We start from the raw sequence: 13393 nt of genomic DNA, 5'->3' as shown, positions 1-13393 counted from the left end.
GAATCTGCCTAGCTACTTGGGCAAATGCCAAAACCAAAAACCACCAGCTCTGAAAAAAAAGGCAGAGGAAAGGAACTGAATCCTTTTGTGGTGTTTCTGTTTAAATGTATTCTTGGTAAAACAACAACAACAAAAACTCAAGAGAGAATGAGACAGCAGGCCTCAGGATTACTCTTTAAAGGTTGGAGCCAGAGTGTCTAGACCTCTTTGGACAGAAGTATAATATCTTGGCTAGTCTTCAATTCATAGTACCTCATTACCCAAATCTCCTTTGAAAATATGACTTTCTTAAATGCCACAAGATGTCATCATCTCTGGGTGAGTTCCCAATATACTCTAAAGAGGAATTAAGAACAATTATCCAGAAGGTCAGCTCACGGTAGACATCTCTCTCCAAGCTTCTCTTGATTTGTGAGATGCTGTGGCATTTTCAGTATCAGCAACCACCATGCAGCATGCAGTGCTGCTGTCTTCTGGGATTCTTAGAAAAGTCTGGAATACAGCTGAGATCTTCCTGAGTGAAATGAACTTTTTGGTAAAATTGGCAATTCATTACATTCCTGAAAAGAATTGAGTTATATTTGGGTCTTTGGGTATTTCCTTTCCCAGTTCTATAGAAAACAATCTATATATTCATTGAGATTCCTTCCAGAGAACCAGCTAATTGCACTGCCACACTTGCTGGGCATCAGATGAAGCTTCTATAAAGCATAAGAAGCTCTGCAAAGGATTGCTTTATTTTTACTGTAACTAAAAATCAGATGCTACCTTTCAAAGCAGCTGGATTGACACTCACATAGGGAGTTGTCAGGAACCATTTAAATGAGTGCAGATTTATCAGAACAGCAAAGGGGGCTGTCCTGTCCCTGTTAGCACTGCTCAGTGCACTCCTCTAATCAAATAAAATTTTAGTCACACACCCTAACATTCAGATCATTGCAGACAGATGTGCTATAGTTTTTATGACAGATCTCTTTCCCTTTGCAACACTATTAAGGCTCATTCTTGTGCATCTAAGCATACAGAACTTGACAGTGATATGAATGATTAAAATATTTGTTTCTTTCATTTAATGTTGAAGACTTGCACATATAAACATTAAATCACATTTCAGTTATATTTACTTTCTGCTTTTTTGTTGTTGTTCTGTGATTCCACCCCCGCCCTAAATCCAATTTCTCTTAAAAGTAATAGGTTTTTGTTTCAAGTTAACAAAATGCAGTTTGGCTAACAGAATTGTATTCAGTAACTAGACACTGAGCATATTAATGATACTGTGTAACTGAGTGTTGCTGCTCCCATTTGTGCTAAATATTACATGTATCAAATTCTTAGTTTGTCTTTTCCATTTGAAATGCTATCAGGTTGCCTTTGTGTGTGTCACTGTTACTCAATACTGAGCTAGCCTATCAATTTCTCAATTAGATCAGGATTTTCCACTACAGCTTAAGTATCTTCTGTAAATAGTAGCATTGCTCACTATATCTTCACACACTTCTCTGTTTATGGATGTTACTTAAATGCTAATGAGACAGGACTTGGTATTCCCATCCTCCAAAAAATAATACAAACAGGAGAAATCATGATGAAGAAATTTTGTAAGTTATTTTGAGTAGTGTCCTGCCTACCAAGGAAATAAAATCTGAAAGTGAGCACAGTCACAGGTAGCCATACGTCCATTTTGTAGATTTAAACTTTAGTGAAAGAGCAAAGTCTTTTCCTTAGTGGAATGCATTCCTCAAGTGATACAATGACACTGAAGATGTGCCCTCTTCCACACCCCCTCCCCCATTTATTTTCAAGAAAGTAGAGGTGTTGGTCTGACTGTCACACACAGGTGTGCATGAACATATGATATAGCCATGAAGGGTAGCTAATCCTACAGAAACAGGTAGCAAAATTAAAATGGATAACTTTTTTTTTTTTTTTTTTTTTTTTTTTTTTTTTAATAAGCTAGTTTAATGGAGAAATACCAGCTTTTTGCATTGAACTGCACTAGCTTTTGTGAAACTTGTAGTGATACAAGTTTCTCAGAGCGGAAAAAAGAATGAGTGCAACAGCATCCAAAACAGTAGTTAAGCTGATAACTTTATTTATCACTCACCTTTGATTGGGAGACTCAAATTCAAGTCTCTGATCTGTCATTATCCTAAGAGCTCTCTAACCACTGTTTTGAACAACACATTATTTTTCCATGGCCCAAAGTTTATGTATAGTTACATATATATATTGAAATAGTTTCAAAAATATTTAAAAACTAAAGTACTATAAGCGTCATTGCCAAGACGCTAGCTTGGAAAACAAGACAATGGTGAAAGGGACTTGAATCCTTCCATCATAATCCATCAGTCTTAAGTTCCACATATTCTTTTATTTTCTTTTCAAAGAAGAAACATAGCCCACCTCCCCCTAGAAAACACATCAAAACCAAATCAAACCAAAACAGAAAACTACACCAAAATAAAAAACAACAAACAAACAAGAACAAAAAACTGAATGTTTGAATGAATCTCAGTTTAAGTTTCACATAAAAAAGTGGAATTATCAAAAACTCAAGAAGGGGAAGTCAAACTGGACTGTAAAGGCAAAGTGAGGGAGTATTCTGTTTGTATTGCATTGAGTCCTCTTCCAACAACACTCCTAAACTGCATTGTTTTTGTGTGGAAACTTTTCTGAATGACTAAGAAATGTGTTAGAGCTTTCATGGTAGCTTCAGAAATGTTAGCAGTGTTTGAAATGGACTCGTGTTTTTCTTTGTTGCTTGGATTTCAGAGAAGTACAGAATACAGAACTGAACTTCTCAAAGTAGAATGTCTGTCTTTTCATAGACTTAGCAAGAACTTCACAATCATACCTGTATCAGTCATAGGTTTTGTTCAAGCACTGAACAAAATTTAAAACTGTCCTCTTTTCAGATGGATATCATCAGTCCATTCTTGTCCATGGTAAAGTTTTATACTTGTATATTAAGTTTCATCAGCTGAAATAATTCCTGCTCATATATGGCTTCTAGCTGAACTGTTTGGGGGTGAAAATATTTTTAAAAAGTATAGAATTATTGAAATGTGATGATCTAGAGATTTAGAGCAGAGATGTCTCTCAAGTGTCTATATTCTTTCTCTCCCTTCCCTTCCCCCCCTCCCCCCCCCCTTCTCTCTCTCCCAGTCTCTCACACTATCTCCTTATATCCTCTGTGTTCTGGTGCGTCTCTCCCTCCATTCATTTCTCTCTCTATCCATCCATCCAGCACCCCACCCATGTCTCACTCTCTAACTCTCCCTTCACAATGCATCTCTCTCCCTCTCTCTTCCCATCCATCTTTCTCTGCTTTTCTATTTTTCTCTCTCTAGTAGTTAACATCACAAAGAGAATCACCTGAAACAATATAATACAGGAAAACAAATCAGGAAACTTTGTTGAGCTGGAAATAGTTAGATGTAACAATGTAGTTACAAATAGTAGTAGCCTGAAAATGTTATTGTTAAAAGTTAATGTGTTTGTTTGGAAAATAATAATACTAAAAAACAAAGGAGGATGAGCTAATGACAAGTATGGTCAGACGAAAATAGGCCAAAGTCACCCCTAATCCCATCTAACACTGAAAAGAAAGAGAATGAAATAGAGGAAAAGTCATGCTTACTTAGACTATGGAAATATACTTGTGTTGTATGCTCTTTACTAGGGACTGAGACTGTTATACTAAGAATAGCAAACATCCTAGAGTTGCTGGAATATTTAATTGATTATACTTAAGTTCATAAGGGAATAAAAGCCTGTAGAGAAATATCTGATATGAACATGAAGTACTTCAGACATCTAAGAAAAGAGCTTAAGATCAGAATGTCTGATACATTTTCATATAATGTAGATGACAGCTATAAGCAAAAAGAAAAATAGAATATGACTAGGGATTACTGGCAGTAAAGAGGGGAAAAAAATGGATTCACAAGCATTTGATTGACTTTGGTGATATTACTAGATTGTGTTGGATGGGTATCATGTTCAGAAATGTTTTTCTTTTTAATGTATTGTAAGCAAGTATTTACGTTGAAGCACACTCAAGTGCTTCAGATTTACAATAAACATGCTTTGGAATAAGCGTGAAGAATAAGACAGTTAAAGTAGGGGTTTGTACAGGAAAGCAAAAAAAGTGCAGACAGGAATAGTGATTGACTAATGGTTTATAACAAACGGGGGTGATTATATCATCTAAAACAGAAGTATGGGTATGTATATTTCATTTAGAAGAGATTTAAAGAGAAGACAGAAAGGCAGATCTTTACACTCAGTTTGCTAATTGTCTAGACAAAATGATAATTCATGTAATAGATAAAAGAGTTGGCTTGTGAAGGACAAGGTCATATATTTCTGCCCTCCGCTTTATAAGCCTGTCTTGTTTCAGAAAGCTCTTAAGTTTAGGTTTAGGCATGGATCTATACAAGGTAATGCAGTATATTTGAGGTCTCTTAAACCCAAAGGCACTGGGAAGCATGGTGAAGCATGAACTCACCTGCTTTATCTGTGGTAGTGACAACAGTTACAGCCAGCTAATAATCTATAAATGGCTCTGCTTAGGTTCACATACATGGAGGAATGACGCTCAGCTGAAATCTACCCAGTGAAAGCTTGGGTCTAGCAGGACTTAACAGCTCAGATTCAGTGGCATGACAATGTGGCTACAGTTCTTCCAGACTTTAGCTGGCTTTGGAAGCATTATAACTGCAGGTGGCTGGCTGAGGAACGAGGGACAGATCCAAACTACCTTTATGAAGGCAGATACTATGCCTCTGTCCTCGTGTTTGTCTCCAGACAGTCTGCCCGTGAAATGTGGCATGTGGACTGTATGCCGAGCGTATGTTGTTAGACATTATTGCATGGTATTTTTTCAGGTAAAATTTTCTCCTCTTTCAGGGCACAAGATGGATGATGTTCACTTAGCAAGTTGCTATTTACTATTTCATTTCCTCATTGTTAGTGCGGTCTTATGCCTTTAGTGCACATTATGCAGGTATTTCTATAAAGAGAATTATTTTCCTCACATGCTTCTCAGTAGAATGTTGCAAACATACTGCATTTATTTTCAAAACAACTCTGTTTGATGACAGGGTATTATTACTCCATTTTACAAATGGATATGTGAAGCCTTGAGAGATTAAGTTCTATGTTACTGGATAATTTTAGATGGGTAGTTCAAAGCATCTAAAACATTATTTCTGATTTTGCAGAATATTTGTTTTTACATACCATTTAAAAGTGCAAAGTACAGCACTGACTGCCAGAGTAGCTGCAAATAGTCAGTGGTCTTACAGTCAAATCTCAGGATATGAAGTTGGATACCCTGAAAGTCACATGCTTAATGATCATTTTTTGCTAAATGAGATTTTGGAGACTTTCCTACTGTCAACATCCCACCCATTCCCGCCCTCCTGCCCCCCCCCCCCCCCCCCCCCCCCCAAAACAAAACAAAACAAACAAACAAAAAACAAAAAAAACACTGTACAATTAGTAGATCATGTTATCAAATATTATGCATTCATAAGGAGGAGCTGAATAAGTATTATAAAGTCCTATTTGTGCTAGTAACTTTTCAGCTTGTGACTTATGTTCTTTTGAAGTAATTGTATCTATGTAATTTCTTTTTTTTTCTTTTCTTTTTTGAAAAAAAAAAGGCAAACAAACTGATAGATTAGAAATTAAAATGGTGTGATGTACCCATGTACATTAGGCATGCACAATTTTTGCATCACAGCTGGCTGGCTGCATAGTAACAGCTTATGGAAGAACATGAGCACATGTGGCCAAAGTCATGTTTCAGATCAAGCTTGCAAGCCACTAACAAAATGGACCTGATATAGGTCAACAGCAGAGATGGCATTTTAAGGTGTGCTGCAGAGAAGTCTGTGTACCTTAGTTGAATGCTTGGTTGGAGCAGACAGTGGTCATATACATTAGTATTTTGCTAGAAGGGTTGCTGACATTTTCTCAGTTATTATGGGATTCACTTTAGGAAAATGTGTTCTGGGAGAGTGTCTTACAAATTGTTTCTGCTCACACAGTGGAAGTCCAGTGTTTGTAATCTGTCCATCTGTCGTCTTAGACGTAGCCTTTACTCCAAACATCTCACTCTTCTTGTTTCAGTCTTTTGTGTCCTTTCACAAGTCTTGGCCTTACCCTGGAGGCTGACACATCCAGTCTTTTCACTCAATTATTTCCATTCCTTCAACTCCTCCTAACCAAATTTCTGGTCTTGCCTGTACCAGTTGAGTCCTATTTTTCTATCTTCCATTTAATTTTATTTTAATCTCTTGCGAATTTGCATTCATCTGCTCATTCACATTCCCCCTAGGAAGTCACATATTTTCTCCTAAGACTCTAGATCTCTGTTCTTAGAAGTCTTCAGTCTGGGGTAGATATTTGTCTTATGAAATCCCAACCCAAATAAAGAAGTTGTGGTCATAAGCAAAATAAAATGTGATTTTACACTGGAGATTGGAGATAATCTTTAATAATAGGCAGTGTTGCTAGGGCACCTTCTAAATTTACCATCCATAAAGAAGAAAGTTAGCCAGAGAAAGAACATCCATGGATTTATTTATTTATTATTATTTTTTTTTAATTGGCGGTAACATTTTAGCATAGTTAGTACAGAAGACCATGATTTATTTAATTCTGTGTGGTAGGATGAACAGATTCACAGAATGCATTAGTGCATGAACTTTAGTGTTTATGAAAAACAATCTGATGATTTTAGTAAAATGTAATCAAGTACAGTAGAAATAGTCTGAGAAATCATAAAATAATATAACTTATGAAAGTTTTCAAAAAATCATCCATAAGAGTGCATGAAAATCCGAAGATGAAAAACCTACTTCTTTTTTTTTTTAAAGAAAAAAATTAGGAATATTAAATGTACAGAAAAATATTCAGTTCCATGAGATTTACAAGAAGAGTTAGGAGCAGCAAAAAAATGTCGAACATGATTTTCATGGTGAACAGGACTAGAAAGATGTCATGAAATGTGTTCAAAGGGTAGGAAAGGGAATACACACACACGTAGTCTAATCCTATTCTGAGATATTTATGTGTGTGTTTATACGAAAAAAGAAACATCTCTCAGTAAATGAAGTTAATTTTATTGATTTGTGTAGTTACTCTGGAAAGAAAATGTGAGAATCCTTTGTGGCATTAAGCATATTTTTCTGGAATCCACCATATATGCATGTTAAAGGTACTCAGTGTTACACTATTACCACTGTACATGTGACATGTTCCAAGTGGAGAAGTAGCTCCAATATGTACTTATTTGTACAATAAGTACATAACCTTTATAAATCAGTCTTGACTGAGAACAGTACATTCTCAAAGTATTTAACCGATATATAATGGGGGAAGACCTTATAAAATTTCTTCAATAAAATACTCAATTTTTTGAGATTTTGATACTTAGTACTTTTTTTGTTATATTGCATGGGTGTTTTATTTTATTGAAGACATTATATATTTTATTTGAAGAAAATTCTAATACACGTTCGAGACTGTGGTAAAGAAAGTTGTGAAGAACTGTAATCATCTGACAATATGGTTGATAGGTTTTGAAAGGAAAAATATACTAAAGATTATTTCCCATAAATTTAATATAATATTTTTCATGTAAGTTTACTCTGAATAGTAAGAAAAAAATTGTTAATTGTCTAGAACCTGGACTGAAAGTATTAATATTCATGAATCACAACTTATGAAAAACTCACTTCCATTTAAAATACAATTATAAAATTGGATAATGAAGGGAATACAGAATATGCAACATTTTTATTTTAAATATATAATTACATTTAAGTAAACCAAATGACACTGATTTTTAAGACTGTAATTACGGAGAAAAAAACATTTACTTGAATATAAATGATTTAATGGATTAAAGTTTTACTAGATAACAGATTAAAAAATTGGTGATAAAAATAGAATAAAAATTAGAAAGATATAATAATAATAATAAAGATTCTAAACATAGTAACTAGAAGGTTATTCTAACAGAAAAACAAAAAGGAAGGTGCATTTAAATGTGGCTTACTTCCAAGCTAACCTCAAGAAAGTCTGGTATGAAGGGTGTCATGTTCCTTCAACCTATTTGTTTGCTTTGAGCAGTGTCTTGAGATGAGTTGTCACTTGAGGAAATGCCAAAGTTTGATTCTGCTCAGTATATTCATTTTGGAGGAAGAAACCAAAGTTAAATTACTTAAATTGGCAGATGCTCAAAAACTTGAAAAGACTACAAAATACCTTATAGGACAGGACAGGACTATCAACTAAACCTTGATAATCTACAGAAATGGGTTGAAACCAATAAAATACTTTGATAATTAAATAATATTTATAAGAATATAAATAAAACGATAATAACAGAATATAGAAAGAATACTGAGTATGCAGAAGTTGATATCAAGTACTTTTAATAGCCATTCTATACAGACACTTTTGTTCACACTACCAAAAGAACAGAGAACTCAAGTAAGCTCAGTGCACCTAAATTTTCTAGCAACATACAGTAATATTTCTAATCCCAAATAGTTTACAATACAATAACAAAGCAAACAAAAGTCATAGAAAGAAGTAACACTTCATCTCATTTTTTCTAAAGAAGGGAGTGCCACAGCTGGGATTTCTTTTCACATTATTTTGTATGGGAGACTGGTTCTTGTTGTTTTACAGTCTGTGTAAAGTTCCTCAGATGTCTGCATTTTGGTATTCAGTTCCTTTCAACTTTATCTCATTTACTTTGTCTTATTTTTTCTTCTTCTTTTTCCAGCTCCTTTGTAGCAGTTGTTGCATCTTGGTATTTGTTTTACTCCTTTTTGATGTCTCTAATAAAAATGGTGCTGGTGCCTGGGAGACATTCTGGTGCCTGGCTCATTTTTTGATGAAACACCCAGAGGAATTCATGTCTGGCAGTACCTGCAGGGAGACGGGGCAAAAGCTGTTATTTAGCTATGGAGCTGAAATTTGGTCTATACGAAAATATCGAGATCTATTCTTGACATCTAAACAATGAACATTTTTGACTCAAGTGGTGTATTAAGGCTAGCATATTATCACTACGAATGAGTTGTGATTTCTTTTCAATAATTTCTTAAATGATTTGAGGTAAAAGATTGCTGAAAGTTTTCTCTTGACTTCTGATAATATCTGTGCTAGTGTAACTTGATAAACTGACATCTTGCATCTATAGGTTTGCCATTTTGTTTTCAGAAGCTATACCAAACCTAATGGAAAGTGAATTTCACTGCTACTATAGACAGCACCTAAAATGTTTACTTATAATTTAAGCTTGACATCTAAGTGCCTATATTTTGAAAACAGATCCCTAAATTTTTACTGGATCTGTGGTGATTGTCCTCTCTGTCCTTCACTGCTGAAGATGTGGTTCACAGTGAAGTTACAAATCCACCTTCAGTTCAGTGTTAGTGGCTGAATCTGAGAACTGAAATGGGTCTCTGAACCTCAAGAGGTATTATTGTTTAGGAATGAGTCCTAATAAGTTCTGAGTAGTTCCTATAAGGATAGTAATTATTGTTAATGTTTGTCTTCTAGTTTGTTATTAATACAGTATTATACCAAGCCTTATTATCAAGTTATTCTCTATTTGTCTTGATCTTTTGCTCTAACAACATGCTTTTAATGGCAGGTTTCAATTGAACTTCAATATTGTTCAGTCATCAAGGAGAAAATGTAAGATTTACTATCCATTAATTTGAGCATAACATTAAAAATGTATTAGTTGATTGTCAATTACAGAATTCAAGGTAAACTAGGAAAGCAAGAATTTAAATCTGAACAAATTTCATATTTCTATAGGTATCCAAGTTCATAGAACTCAAAGTTCTGGAAAATGGAAGCTTCTATGAAAAATTATTTATCATGGGGAGAAATAAAGTGGGAGGAAGAGAATAAAGGTAAAAAGGATAAAAATACTCAAGTATCCTCCTGAAAATTGTAGATGTTTTTCAGGAAGCAGTGTGAGACAATAAAATCAGGAAGGGTGTGTTCAATGAGAGTGAAAGTGTGTGTATGTGTGTGTGGCTAAGTGAGTATCTTACTTGGCAGTGGTTTACCCTGTCTTTGGCAAATCATTTTAATTTAGAAAGAAAACATTTTCCCAAGGCTATTAAATTTAGAACGGAATTGTATGGACAGCTGGCTTCAGGATAATTGGTAAATTTGAACTCTGACAGACCAGGCTGACAGCAACGAGAGTATCTGGTGCTTTAACCCTTTAATCCCAAAGGCAAGTGTCTTTGTCCTTAGAACTTTAAATGATCACAGCTCCCATACCTTTTCCAGCTTCCTCTCACGTGCTATGAGACATAGGTCGTATGTATAAGACAGCACAGTCTTGTTCTGCTCTTATGCTTCTTTCCTTCTGAGAGATGCCTACTGCTTCTCTTATTGCTCTTCTCGGAAGAAATCTACACAGAAAAAGAAGTTCACCTTCATTCATTTTTTTCTACTCACTTGGTATGTAGTAGACCTCCTTAATGATGAAGTATTCTGGATTCTTTGGCTGTTATACTCTCTTCCCTTCTGAAATGGTTCCAAGAAATGCTCATCCTTTTGACTTTCCTGCAAGGATGACCAGTGGTAAGAGAACCTGGAATTAGTTTTTGGGTCTTGAACAATTTTTGATCATATGAAGTTAAGGACAACATTTATTTTATCCTTTTTGATATGTTGTAAGCTACCACTCATAAATACAAGAAATGGGTTAGTCATGAAGTTATAGTGCATTTCAGAAAATCTTCTGATGGTTACTGTAGGCAAAACTGAGATGTTCTAATTTTCCTTTGGTGAGATTCCTTAAACATTTTATAAAGGGAAAAAAAACAAACAAACAACACAGCAACCCCCCGGGTTTCAAATGACTGAGTATATTTATTCTATCAGGTGAAATTTTATGTATTTCAGTCTGTGCTCATTGCCTCTTGTCTTGTCATGGGGTCATGTCTTGTCACTGAGAGCCTGTCTTCTTTACAGCTTCTTCTCCCCCCCTATATTTCTTGGCAAGATCCTCCCTAAGCTTTCTCCAGTCTAAATGATCCCAGCTCTCAGTTTCTACTCTTAGGAAAGATGCTTCAGTCTCTTAGTTTTGGAAGTCAAACAAATAATATTTTTCTCTCAGTAACAATTGTAAGTAACTATGCTGATGATTTGGACTAGGATTTGTAAAATCTTTTTGTTTTAATTTCTCTTATCCTGAAAATGTAGCTTTATTTAAAGAAACTTTTTCCCTTCACATAGAAAGAATTATCAGGAAAACGTCATTTTTTATATAAGCACTAAACAGCTATAGCTTACCTTCATTTTATATTTTCAAGTACAAAAAGAAAACAACAGCAACAAAAAACCACCACAACAGAACCTATAAGAATAGAAACAAATATTGTTAGAAGGACTGTTTCATGGGGAATCATTGTTCTCGTATTGCCTGAATTATTGACAAAGCAACTTCGCTCATTCAACTTCAAAATATTTTATGTATAATTTATATATAATAGGATAGTACCAGATGTTGTACTAAAAAGTAATTTTGTATTGCTGTCTTTACAATGCTGAAATATTGATGACAATTTCTATAGTAACTTTGTTGTCTTTTTTTTTTTTTTTTTATAGCTTTTATTCATTTAAATCTTATGTTGAGTTCAGTGTAGTGAGACTTTAAGTGGGTGCTTTTGTGCAGATAAAATCCACAAATTTTCTTTTGGAGAATATGAAACTTTTTCCCTCAGAGATAGTAAAAATATGAATTATACTTGATATTTCTCATTGTCTAGGTATGGAAATGATTTCCAAAAAAGGATATTGGCCTTAGGAAGAAGTGAATAAGCATACTATATACATATATCTCCTATTTACGAAATCTTCCACAGCACATAGCATTTAGAAAATTATGTTATTCTGTGTTTGTAGATTTGTGCCTTTGCTTATAGCAATAAATATCTCTAAAATATCTTAAATTTAAAATAAGGTTATGTTATGCAGTGTGTGAGGAGATAGTAGTTTCTAACTGTGGATTGTATGCATATGGATTATTGTTCATTTATATTTTAATTGAGGTCCGTGAGTTGGAATCTAAGTTTAGGATTATATATTTCTTTTATTTCACAGTGAACCACATCACTATAAAATGTAAACAAAGATTAACAAAAGAATATGACTTTTGTATTATAACTAACTTTAGTTATTATTATCTGTGATCTTGTGGTTGACAGACACTCTGCGCAATTGAGTAGGACCACTACAATTTTTTTCTCTTCTTTCCCTTCCCTTCTTCTCTATCAATATTCTTCTCATTATCATCCTTTTTCTTCTTTTCTCATTACACAAACAACACCCAAACCAATCTAGAAGGGCTTGACATATATTGTTTTCTCATTCCTCAAGCACTTGAAAATTTATTGTTCCTAAATGTTGCTCCATGCTTGACTTCTGCACACATAAGTTTGTGCAGCTGAAACCAGAACTCTTCAACCTCCTGTGTCTGTAATTTACAAAAGCCACTATGTACATGCGCAAAGAAGATGGTACAGCCAATTAACAAATCTTCAGGTCCTTTTCATGCCAGTAATTATAAGATCGAATTTGCAGGAGCTCAATTCACATACTTTAAATTTCTGATTTAATTATTTCTTTTTCTTGTTTTGTCAAGCAAAACAATGTTTGATGTTTATTTTCTAGTTGATTTTTAATACACAATACATTCCAGATACCTTTTAATAGGTATTTTAGTTTATGACCATTATGTACTTAGGACTTCAAGTAATCAGAAGAGAAGGGAGAACTGTAAAAGCTTCAGCCCTTTCTGTCTACTAGATCACTTTCTTTGGAACCAAGTAGTGACACTTCTGTGAAATCTTCACAGCCAAGGAAGAAGAAATCAAGAGCCTTTAGGAATGTATTTCCAGTGTGCATTGTGGTCAGGACAGTGATTTCATCTTTTATCAGATACTCCGAGTTGTTCCAGCATGCAGAGGATACTGGAGAAATGTGTTAAGAATCCTGGACTTAAAATAGTCAATCTTAGTGCCAAGGCTGATGGTGCTGTCACAGCTCTGCCCCAAAAAAAGAGGTACTTCCATTTTCTAGTTATTGATGCCAGAAAATTTAACATTGATTTTTTTCAGGGAATTACAAGATTAAATATCCAATCCCCTAGGTTAAATGTACCATGAATGATGACTTGCCTCATTAATCACAAAGTCTACCACCTAAAGACTATCAGCACAAGGAAAATGCCATATCAAGGAGATCTCAGATCTCTTTAGCATTGCTTTTTAGTGCATGTGGTCAGGATTCTGTGTCACCTCCTCAGGAAAATATTGTTCTGTACTGTTCTGTGCTA

The 13393-nt window shown here is 34.5% G+C and overlaps 1 protein-coding gene across 6 annotated transcripts in view; it reads left to right on the top strand.

Moving 5' to 3' along the window:
* Positions 1–13393, top strand: part of ANKS1B (ankyrin repeat and sterile alpha motif domain containing 1B) — a 433040-nt gene that overhangs the window by 15511 nt on the left and 404136 nt on the right. The window lies entirely within an intron of this gene.

This window comes from Anas acuta, chromosome 1 (genome assembly GCF_963932015.1).
Source record: "Anas acuta chromosome 1, bAnaAcu1.1, whole genome shotgun sequence".
Taxonomy (NCBI): domain Eukaryota; kingdom Metazoa; phylum Chordata; class Aves; order Anseriformes; family Anatidae; genus Anas; species Anas acuta.
This window is presented reverse-complemented; position numbering and strand designations above follow the sequence as displayed.